Below are 11,339 nucleotides of genomic sequence, written 5' to 3'. Positions count from 1 at the left end.
ATCTTTAATAGAAGATAAAAACAGATACTCAATAATCATATAATTCTCTAATATAAAAATGATGAGAATAACTAAACTAATTTGTTGTGTTTGTCCTTTGTTCTTGAAGAGGACTATAACATCAGGGAGATGATGACATGACTTGCAGTTGACTTTGATTTGAGTAGGGGGGTGCTGTACAAGGTCACCAGCCTCACTTTCTCCTCCAGAGCCATCTGGGTCCAGAGGCCAGATATTCATCAGGAGGACTGGAGATGGCTAAGGATACAATGGGAGCCTGTAATAGTAATGGAATTTAAAGATCCCCCCTGTATTGGCTTGGTTTTCGGATTGATTATGTTAAAACCCAGAGCTTGTGAATCCCACTTGTGGGATGGATTGTTGGTGCGAAAAGAGAGTACTGAACTGGGAGGAGCTGGTGATGTGAATTTAGAGAGACACAAGGAAAGAGAGAGGCAGAAGAATTTTTTGGAAGCAGCATCTTGGAGGCAGAGAGATACAGAGAGGATTGCTGAAGGCCAGTGCGAATTGCCCAGGACTTTTGAGAATTGCCACCCAGAGTGGCCAAGGACTGAGGAGACATGGCTGTTATGCTGGTACTTTGTCTATTTTGATGTTGTTTTGCCAGATTTGTTCACTGGTGAAAGATAGTCCTGTTGTTGTGGAGGTTCTGGAACCTTGCTGTTGGTTCGGAGCTCCTGAGACTGTTCTGCAGACAGAGAGTGAATTCTGTCCACTGGTGAAGGACACTGCTGTTGTTGGAGAGGTCCTGGAATCTTGCTGTTGGTTCAGAGCTCCTGAGGCTGTTCTTCAGACAGAGAGTGAATTGTGCCTACTGGTGAAGGCCAATGCTGTTGTTGCAGAGATCCTAGAACCTTCTTGTTGGTTCAGAAGCCCCGAAGAAGGATTTTCTTGTTGTATGTTTACAGAAATCCTGGAAGATGGTTTTGCTAATGTTTTCATGGGTCCTAGGACTGTTCTGCAGACAGAGAATGAATTAATGAAGACACTGGCAATGTATGGTGTGGCCTTGCTAAGCTTTGTCTCCCCAGGAACAAAGATTGCTGAGAACTTGCCTCGGGTCAAGATGAAGAAAAGACCTCTCTTTGGGTATTAAATGCTGTGTTTAAGCTTGTTATAACTCTGGGGTAGATTCAGTTGTGATCCAAGGATGGGGAACTTTTGACTTTTTTGTGCTCTGTGACTGAACAAATGAATGTACTTATGATTTGGAAACTAATATCCATTTGAGAAGAAGGGCTTTGAGATTGACTAAATGAATGTACTGCCTAGGGGTGGAGTAGTATTTAGAAGAAGGACTTTGTGATTGATTAAATGAATGTAATGTCCAGGGGTGGAGTAGTACTTGATTGAATTACACTTGGTGAATGCTGTATTTTGAATTATGCTATATTTTGATTTTTCTCTGTTCTTAATTTGTCACTGAATAAAATGGAGAGCACCTATGCTGGTATTTTGAACCTTGGGAAGTTGCCTTTGCTTGGCATTACAGAGCCTCTGGCCCTTTTAAGCTAAGATCTTTTCAGGTTCTCACTTTGAGTGAGGTAATGCCTATTCAGTGAATAGACCTCTTTAAGAGGTGAATCAATGCATAGCTCCTTTAATAAAAACAAACAAACAAACAAAAAACCCCCACCAACGACAACTGGGATGGGAAGACCCTTATGGCCAAAAGAGAAACAGTTACTATTTACATTCACTCAGAGCTAGGAGGGTCCCCCCAAAATAGCCATTAAGTGGTGCTTGGGCAGGGATCCATTGTCTAATCTATGAGCTCCAGAGTGAATTGGGTTTCAGGTTTCGTCTTTGAGAAAGAAATCCAGCCAGAAAAAGGTCCATGTTATCCCAACAAAACTATCAAGAGTAGTTTACATAATAAAAAACTACACTGGAAGGAAGAACAGTTCAAGACCACCAAGGAAAATTATGAATAAAGATAGAATGAAAGGAGCTTAAAGCTCCACATTTCAAATTATTTAAGAACAATAATTATAAAAGTATTAGGTACTGATTTTTTAAAAAAATAGAAGTTGATTAGTGGAATAGACTACATAAGCAAGACCCAGAAGTAAATGAATACAGCATTCAATGATTGCTAAATCTAAGAACATAAACTATTGGGATAGGTAATGGCACTGCATTTTACAGGAACTTCTGGGAAAACTGGAGAGTAATCTACTAAGAAATAGATTGGAATTAGTATCTTATGCCATCTAGATACAGTGATACCATAAAAATATATCAGAGGCAAATTGAAGATTACATCTTTCACAATCATGTGGAGGAGAAATATTTTTAACTGTCCTTCAACCTATAAGAGATCAAAGTTATAAAGAAACAGTTTTCAAAAGAAAAAAGTACAAACTATAGACAACAAAATCTTCTGTTAATGCTCCAAGTCACTAGTAATAAGAGACGTGAACATTAAAAAACAAAAACAAACCCTGAGACTTCGCTTCATGCCCATTAAACTTCCAAAAATTAGGAAAAGTTAAAATATTCAACACTGGGTTAGTAAGTACTGTGGGAAAATAGGAACATTAATTCATTGTTCATGGAACAGTGTATTTTTTTGAGGAAAACAATTGGGAATTAGGTTAAAAAGTTACTAAATGTTCATATTATTTTATCATTTAATGATATCTCTATTGAATCTCTAACATCAAGTGTATATATTAAAGAAAGGTCCCATATCTGCTATCTCTTCACAGTAATATAAAACTAGAAATGAATTATATATCCATAAATTGAGAAACGGTTTAATGAACTGTGATAAATGTAATAATTTTAAAAAATCTTTTCATTGTAGGGGTGGAGTCAGGATGGCAGAGTAGAAGCAGGACCTCCCCACAGCTCTAGCTTCCACCTTCCCCAATCCATGTAAAAAGGGGACTCTAAACAAACTCTTGAGCTGCAGAACCCACAAAATGACACAGAGAAACTAACCTCCCACTGAGGACAGCCTGGCAGGCCTGCAGGAATCAGCCAGCACGGTGCTTTGGGAGTCAAGCCCAGCCCCACACTGAGGCTTTAGCCCCAGCGCGGGCCTGACCAGCCGCTGACAGGAGGGACTCCAGATCAGCAGCAGCTGTGGCCGTTTCCAGATTATCAACACATAGATACGAACGACAAAATGAGAGGTCAGTGCAGTCTGGACTTTGGGACCCAGTAAGTGGGGGTGCGTGGCTTTTGCCCCTGGGGTGAGAAGCCACTGAGATGCCACCACAGCCAGCCAGTACCACGTGGAAGCTTCAGCTCCTGGCCTGCAGAGTGTAGGGAGACCAAGCACCAATGTGAGGGGTAATCGCTCTTTCTTTAACCTGCTTGGATCTGGATTGCAGTCTAGGGTGGAGGTCCTAGAGTGTGTGTCCAGCTTGCCAGAGCATGTGGAGACCTCAGAGAGGGCACCCATCTAATACTGCCGGCAGCTGAGAAAACCCCAGCGTTTGGGACAAAAGCTCCCCTATCTGGTGGCAGAGTCCTACTGTGGCAAAAAGTCCAGGGGTCAAGTGACTGAGGGGCAACATGACCAGGCAAAGGAAACAAAGCAGACAGAAGATTCCAACATTAGACTCCTATCTGGGGGACAAAAAAGAGCAAAGTATGGAACAGGAGGAAGACAGTGAAGTCAGAACTCCTACACCAAAAGCTTCAAAGGAAAATACAAGCTGGTTAAAGGCCATAGAGGACCTTAAGAAGCAGATAAGAGAAGTGGAGGAAAAATTGGGAAGAGAAATGAGAACAATGCAAGAAAATTGCAAAATGAGAGTCAACAGCCTGACTGAGGAAAATACCACCTTAAAAAATAGGCTGTCAAATGGCAAAAGAGGCTCAAAAAGGCAATGAGGAGAAGAATGCCTTAAAAAGCCAAATTTGCCAGATGTAAAAAGAATCTCAAAAGCTCAATGAGGAGAATCATTGCTTCAGAATTAGATTGGAGCAAATGGAAGCTAATGACTTTATGAGAAATCAAGATGCTGTTAAACAGATCCAAACAAATGAAAGAATAGAAGGCAAGGTGAAATATCTCATGGGAAAAACCACTGACCTGGAAAATAGATCCAGGAGAGATCATTTAAAAATTATTGGACTACCTGAAAGCCATGACCAAAGTAAGAATCTAGAAATCATGCTCCAGGAAGTTCTCAAAGAAAACTGCCCTGATGTTTTAGAATCAGAGGGCAAAATAGAGGTTGAAAGAATCCACCGATCACCTCCTGAAAAAGATCCCAAAAAGAAAACTCCTAGGAACATTATAGCCAAGTTGCAGAATTTCCAGATTAAGGAGAGAATAATACAAGCAGCCAGGAAGAAACAATTTGAATATTGCGGAAATACAATCAGGATAACCCAGGATCTGGCAGCTTCTCCACTGAGGGATCGAAGGGTTTGGAATATGATATTCCAGAGGTCAAAGGAGCTGGGATTAAAACCAAGAGTCACCTACCCAGCAAAACTGAGTATCGTGTTTCAGGAGAAAATATGGTTATTCAGTGTAATAGAGGACTTTCAAGCATTCTTGATGAAAAAACCAGAGTTGAATAGAAAAATTGACATTCAGATACAAGAAGCAAGAGAAGCATGAGAAGGTAAACAGGGAAAAGAAATCATAAGGAACTTATCAAAGTTGAACTATCAACATTCCTACATGGAAAAACAATAATTATAACTTATGAAACTTTTCTCAGTAATTGAAGGGAATAGAAATATATACATATGTCTATATATGAGAGTATATGGGCATATGAATACATATGTGTATGTGTGTATATATGTTTACAGATATACATAGATAGAGGGCACAGGACCAATTTAACAGGAAGGGATGATACTTAAAAGGTGAAATTAAGAAGTGAGAGAGGAGTATAATGAGAGGAGATGGGAAGAGACAGAATGGGGTAAACTATCTCATAGAGAAGAGGCAAAGGAAAATGATTACAATGGAGGGGAAGAATAGGAAGGCAAAAGGGAATGGGTCAACATTATTCCCATTGAATTTGGCTTGAGGAGTGAATGAAATACACACTAAATAGGGTATGTCACCCTCCAGGAGAGTAAGGGGGGAAAGGGGATGAGATGGGGGATGATGAAAGGGAGGGCAGGCAGGGGGGGAGGGAAGTTGGAAGCACCCACTTTTGAAAAGGGATGTGATCAAAGTAGAGAATAGAACAAGTGGGAGGTGGGATAGGAGGGAGGGAAATATAGTCAGTCTTTTACAATGTATCTACTATGTTATTGTTTTGCATTAGCTACACATGTACAACCTATACTGAACTGCTTATCTTCCCAGTAAGGGTGGGTGACAAGGGAAGAAGGGAATGAATCTGGAATTCAAAGTTTTAAAACCAAATATTCGAATATACATATATATATACACTATTATTAATACTATTTTACATGTAATTGGGAAATAAGATATACAGGCACTGGGGCATAGAGATCCAGTAGAAAAGTTGAAAGGGGTATGGGAGAAAATATGGGAGAGAGCAGATTGGAGGAGGGGATATCCTGTGGGACTGCTATTTTGGGGATGGTGGGTAGGGGAAAAATGGGGAGAAAATTTGTAACTGAAAATCTGGCAGAAATGAATGATGTAAATCAGGAGTTAATAAAGCATTTGAAAAAAAAACTTTTCATTGTATCTCTCATACTCTATACTTTACACGTGGTAGGTATGTAAATGCTTATTGGATTGGGTGCAGTAGAAATTTTTACATCACGAGGACTGTTGGATGTTGGTGTAACTTCACTTACAGCCATACCTGGGACAGTTTTTCTGAGGGACAGCACTATGACCTGAGTGCTTCTTAAGTAGAGGAACACATGTCTCCTGCAGCATATCTGCATTGTTGAGATTGTTGAAGGACTTTGAGAGAAGCAGTCACAAAATGTAAGTACAAACTTCTGTCTTTCAGAGTTGTTTATAGAAAAGTATGGTTTTATTAGTAAATAATAGTATCAAATTGTTCAAACAGTAAGTTCTGTTATGAAACATCAGTGAGCTTTTGACTCCAACATTATGCATATAAACTACATTACTATAGTAAATGTATGTAATAATATTTTCAATTTTCATGCATGAATGTCAAATTAAATACTGTTTATAAAATATGGACAAAGCAATCTGTAATATTTAATATTTATTTAGATAGGTGAAGTTAACTGAATATTAATCCAAAAAGGAAACATTCTAAATCCAATATATCATAGGTATCTAAGCCTTCAAAGGGTCTATTTATCTGACTTACAAAATGGCATTTAAAATCTAATTTTTTAAAGTGTCTTTATATATATACACACATATATATTTGTTTAACTGAACATTGAAAATTACAGTTTGACAGACCATTCACAAACCCTCACATACAAGAGAGCCTTTGCTTCCTAAAGTTAAATAGACGTAATATAATTGCGCTCTCTCTCTCTCTCTCTCTCTCTCTCTCTCTCTCGCTCTCTGTCTCTCTTTCTCTCCTTCTCTCCCTCCCTCCCTCTCTCTGTCTGACTGTCTCTTTCTCTGTCTCTCCTCATCTCAGTCTCTGTCTTTCTCTCTGTCTCTCTCTTTCCCTCTCCCTAATTTTTCCTTCCCTCTTATCTCTTTTATTCTTAATCTATACATCAATATAAATGTATAATCATCACCTAAATTATGGCTCACATGGATAGTTTGGAAGAAGCAGTAATTCATCATAAAAGTAAAATTCCATCAATGCCAATACTAAAAGGGACATCAATTAGGTTATTCTGAGCATTAACATAAGGCACGGTTTCCAGTGGAATTTATCCTATTTTATTTTATTTTATTTATTTTTTAATTAAGCAATCAGGGTTAAGTAACTTGCTCAAGGTTACACGGCCAGGTGTTTCTGGGTGGGTGCTAAGTGTCTGAGCCTGGGATTCGATCTCCAGGTTGTTCTGACACTGGAGTCGGTGCTCTTACTCGCTGTGCCACCTGGCCGCCCCTGTCCTATTTTATCCATATATTTATTGTTCTCAAGTGGAAAAATGAAGTTTGAACGGTATAGTATGTGGCATAGTAAAATTAGTGATTGCAAGTTCCTGTCCATTAACAAGTCCCAATATTTTCAACATCTTGGAAACACTTTACCTTGTTCATTCTTCAACAGAAGTTATCATCTATAAGGAAAATACTCTCTCCTTTTCCTCTAATGTAGATTTGATGGTTGGTGATTTTATTTGCAATAAGACATTATTAATAAGATAATCTAAAACCTCTTCCAGTTTAACAGACAAAGGAAACTATATTCTGGGGAAGCTGACTGCAGGCTGGACAATTCCCTTTTCTCTCTGCTTCAAACATGTATGTGTGTGTATAGCCCATCTACATCAGTGAATACCAAGTAACTATTAAAGGGAATATATTCACTCACTACTATTTTAAAAACAGTGATACACTCAGCTACAATGACAGCATTTGTGGAAGCCACTGCTGGAATGATTCTTCTTAATCTCCCTTTGAGTTAATCTATATATCACAACTCTAATGTTAGATTGTGATATTCTCCCTAAAGATTTTGGGAAAACTCGCTGAATGGTATCAGGATCATCTCCATACAAAATGCAATCCCCTCTCCAGAAAACTGTATCTTAGGTTATTGCAATATTCTTGCATACTCGATATGGTGTTTTGGTAGCCTGGACATAGATGGAATGATGTGTAGAGGAGAAATAACTTGAGGTAAATTTCCAGGTAAATTCAATACCAGCTGCCATTTCAGGGAGCAGAATCCTTTAGAATTTCTTATTTCCCCATCTACCAAAATAATAGTGGAGTATGGCTCTAATATACTATTTTTATAATTTAGGAATGATATCAACATCCATTTTCTAAGATGATGGAGACTAGACCATATGTAATGATATGAAATTGTCTATAGAAAGTATTATCAAAATTATGAATCTTGTTGAAATGTGGAACCACAGAGCAATTAGGAATTCTGTCATTTAGAAATTCTGAAGTTTCAGGTCTTCCAATATCTCTAGGCCTAAACAAAAATTACTAAATTGAAAATGTCTATGGTGTCTACATCTGTTAGATGAATTTGGCTAAAATGGGATAATGTCATATTTTTCAGGAGTTTTTATACTAATCTTCTCACCCCTAGTGCATTACATGTATCCAACAAAAAATAAAGAAATCATGGCTCAGTTTGAAATCAGAGTGTGGAAATGGTCTAGAATGATAAACAACTTCCACATTCACCATCAACAGCTATTGACTCCTTGCTGTCCACCACATTGTTTTTCCCTCTTACCAAGAACCACCTTAGTCATATGCCCTGCCTTGGTATGTTTTTGTGACGGGAAGGAGGGTGGAGGCAGGCCAGATCCCAGAACTGAAGAGCATTGGGCAAAGGTAGGAGCACAAGTATAAACATTGGAATGACTAAGGAGAAGACCCTTGAAGCCTCTGATATGTCAGAGAAGCCAGATGCCCAACAACATGTTGTTGGCTTCCAGAGTTTACAAACTTGCAAGGAGACTGATGAGATTCTTGGTTTAGTACATTACTTTGTTTTAGGAGAAAACAATTTCTTGGAAGTCATTAATTCAATTTTGTGCTGTGTCTAACAGGCCACTTGGGGTTTTACTCCTCACTAGACTGGGATCTAGTATCACCCATTATTGGACAGAGGTGTTTCTCTTGACCTTCTTTAATTTCACAATTATGTGTTCTACCTAATCTGTTCTATCTTCATCAGTTCTTCACCCAAGAGAAGGAAAGAATGGACCCAAAGAGGTAAAGAAACATAGTTGCTATGTTCTTGCCCATGTTTTGACTCAGGTGGTAAAGTAGGAAGCTGGCGTCAGGAGGGCATTGTTCCCACTCCTACTCTGCAGAGGTTTACAGTAGTCCTTGTCTCAATCACCACCAAGAAAGGGAGAGAGATTTATTCTTGTAGGGATTTGTTATTTGCACATTGAATTCCAGCTCAGCACCCAATTGAAAAGTAAACAGACTGAGGGGCGGCCAGGTGGCTCAGCGAGTAAGAGCATCGGCTCCAGTGTCGGGATGACCTGGATCAAATCCGGGCTCAGATACTAAGCACCACACCCAGAAATAATAACTGGCCGTGTAACCTTGAGCAAGTTACTTAACCCCAACTGCTTAAAAAAAAAAAGAAAAGAAAAGTGAACAGACTGGAAACAGTCATAAAAAGTGTATATGCTCTAAAGAGAAGGGCAGAGACTCCATATGTTCACACTCCCATGATTAGAGTCTCATCGGCCAGTCCATTATTACACTCAAAGAAATGTGAGAAGATTTATATGAATTGACATATTTTGAAGAAAGCAGAAACAGGAGAACAATGTTCACGATGATTATAATAATGTAAATTTCTAAAATGAACACTAAATTGTAACAGAATTAAAATGCAACGAATGATGCTGCTATATACCTGATACATACACACACACACATATATACACACACATACACACACACACATATACACTTGATACCTGAAGTGAAAACATACTTCTTTCACTCTGTTAAGTAATGGAAGATTACAGAGTATCAGATATGATACCCATTGCAATTGAACTATGAGATAGTTTTGCTAAATTTTTTAAAATGAAGGTTCTATGAATGGGAAAGGTTTATTTGAAAGGGATTGTTATGCTAAAACAAAATTCATCAATGAAATTTTAAAGATAAAATTTATTGAAGTATAAAAAGTTAAAACTACCAAAGTTTTCTTAAAATATATCTAAATAATTGGAGAGACATTTAGTATTCATAGAGAGATGGGAAAAGAAGCTTAATCTAAGATAACTGTGAATTCATTAAATATCTAGGAATTAACCTACAGATGGGGCTTATGTTACTATGACTACAAACCAAAATTTTACATAAATAAGACTATCTAAATAGTTGGAGAGATAGTGTTCATGACTGGGTTTTACCAGCGAAGGAAAAAATGTCTATTCTATTTTCACTATTTTCACAGAATGACCACCATACTCATGAAATTACCAAAGAGATAACTAAAGAAATTAAAGGTCAGGTATATCAAAGGATATAATGATGCATTTAATGTTTGGGAGTTAATCTACCAAGACACATAGTATTTATATAAATACAATTTACAAAAAGAAAAAAACACATATACAAATAATTGGAGAGATATTCAATATGGACATTTGGGCAACACCAACAAGGGAAAAATTACTATCTACATCTACAGAATTACTATTATACCTATCAAATGACAAAAGAGTTGATTAAAAACATAAAAGGTCCCATATATCAAAGAATATAATAAAATATACCTTAAAAAGCCATATACATGTAAAATTATCTAGAGCTTGCTGTTAAAAATAAAAAGTAGATCAGTAGATCAAACTAGGAAAATAAGACATATAAGTGAACAATTATAATAATGCCATATTTGAGAAACCTCAGAATGTAAATTAGGAAAGGGATTCTTTATTCAACAAGAACTACTGAGAAAACTATAAAAGTCTAGAAAAAAAGATGTAAATCAGCACACTTCATTTCCCTATAAATTTCAAATACATAAATAAACAAAATATAAAAAGTCATCTCATAAATAAATGGAAGGAGAATAGAAAATTACAGTGATTTGCAATTCTAGGTAAGGGAAAATTCATAAAGAGGTATATGACAGAAGGGAACCTAAAAAAGCAAAATAGACAATCTCTGTCATATGGAAAAAAAATTACATCAGTTAGAAACAAGAGAAAAGATACAGATTGTGATAAAAATTTGCATTATATGTAGCAGGTACAATCTTCTAACTATAAAATTTATGGACAATTTAAGCAATCACATAAATTTGAGCCATTCTCTGATAGACAAGTGGTTACAGGCTAGGAACAAGGTAGTTTTCAAAAGTAGAAATGCAGGTCACCTGAAAAAATATTCAGAATCACTGGTAGTTGGAAAAATGCTAATTAAAACAATATCAAGTATCACCTTGCACCAATTAAACTAATATAAAATGGTAAAAGAAATAATTTTTGGAGGATCCTTTTAATTCACTGCTGTAGAACTATGACTTTGTTCAACTACTCTACAAATTGGTCTTGAATTGTGCAAGAAAAGTTGCAAAATTTTTCATATCCTTTGACCCAAAGATTCCATTGCTGGTCTTATTTTGCAAGGAAGATAATGACAGCCAGAAAAGGCCCACATGGACAACAATGTGCCTAGCAGCATAATTTGTGATAATAAAAAGCTAGAAACAAAATATGAACACATTTGGGGAATAGCTGAGCAAATTATGCTCTATGTTCATAGCAGCTCATTTATATAGCATTTTGAAGTTTTACAA

The 11,339-nt window shown here is 37.1% G+C and overlaps 1 pseudogene; it reads right to left on the bottom strand.

Moving 5' to 3' along the window:
* Positions 1-7,011: 7,011 nt before the first annotated feature.
* LOC138176093 (NEDD8-activating enzyme E1 catalytic subunit pseudogene) lies at positions 7,012-8,245 on the bottom strand (annotated as a pseudogene).
* Between the last annotated feature and the right edge of the window lie 3,094 nt (positions 8,246-11,339).

The sequence above is a fragment of the Petaurus breviceps genome, unplaced genomic scaffold (genome assembly GCF_028583685.1).
Source record: "Petaurus breviceps papuanus isolate PSGF00001 unplaced genomic scaffold, PetGlider_PUasm1.0 81, whole genome shotgun sequence".
Lineage (NCBI taxonomy): Eukaryota > Metazoa > Chordata > Mammalia > Diprotodontia > Petauridae > Petaurus > Petaurus breviceps.
Note: the sequence above shows the minus strand (reverse complement) of the source record. Positions and strands in the feature narration are given on the sequence as shown.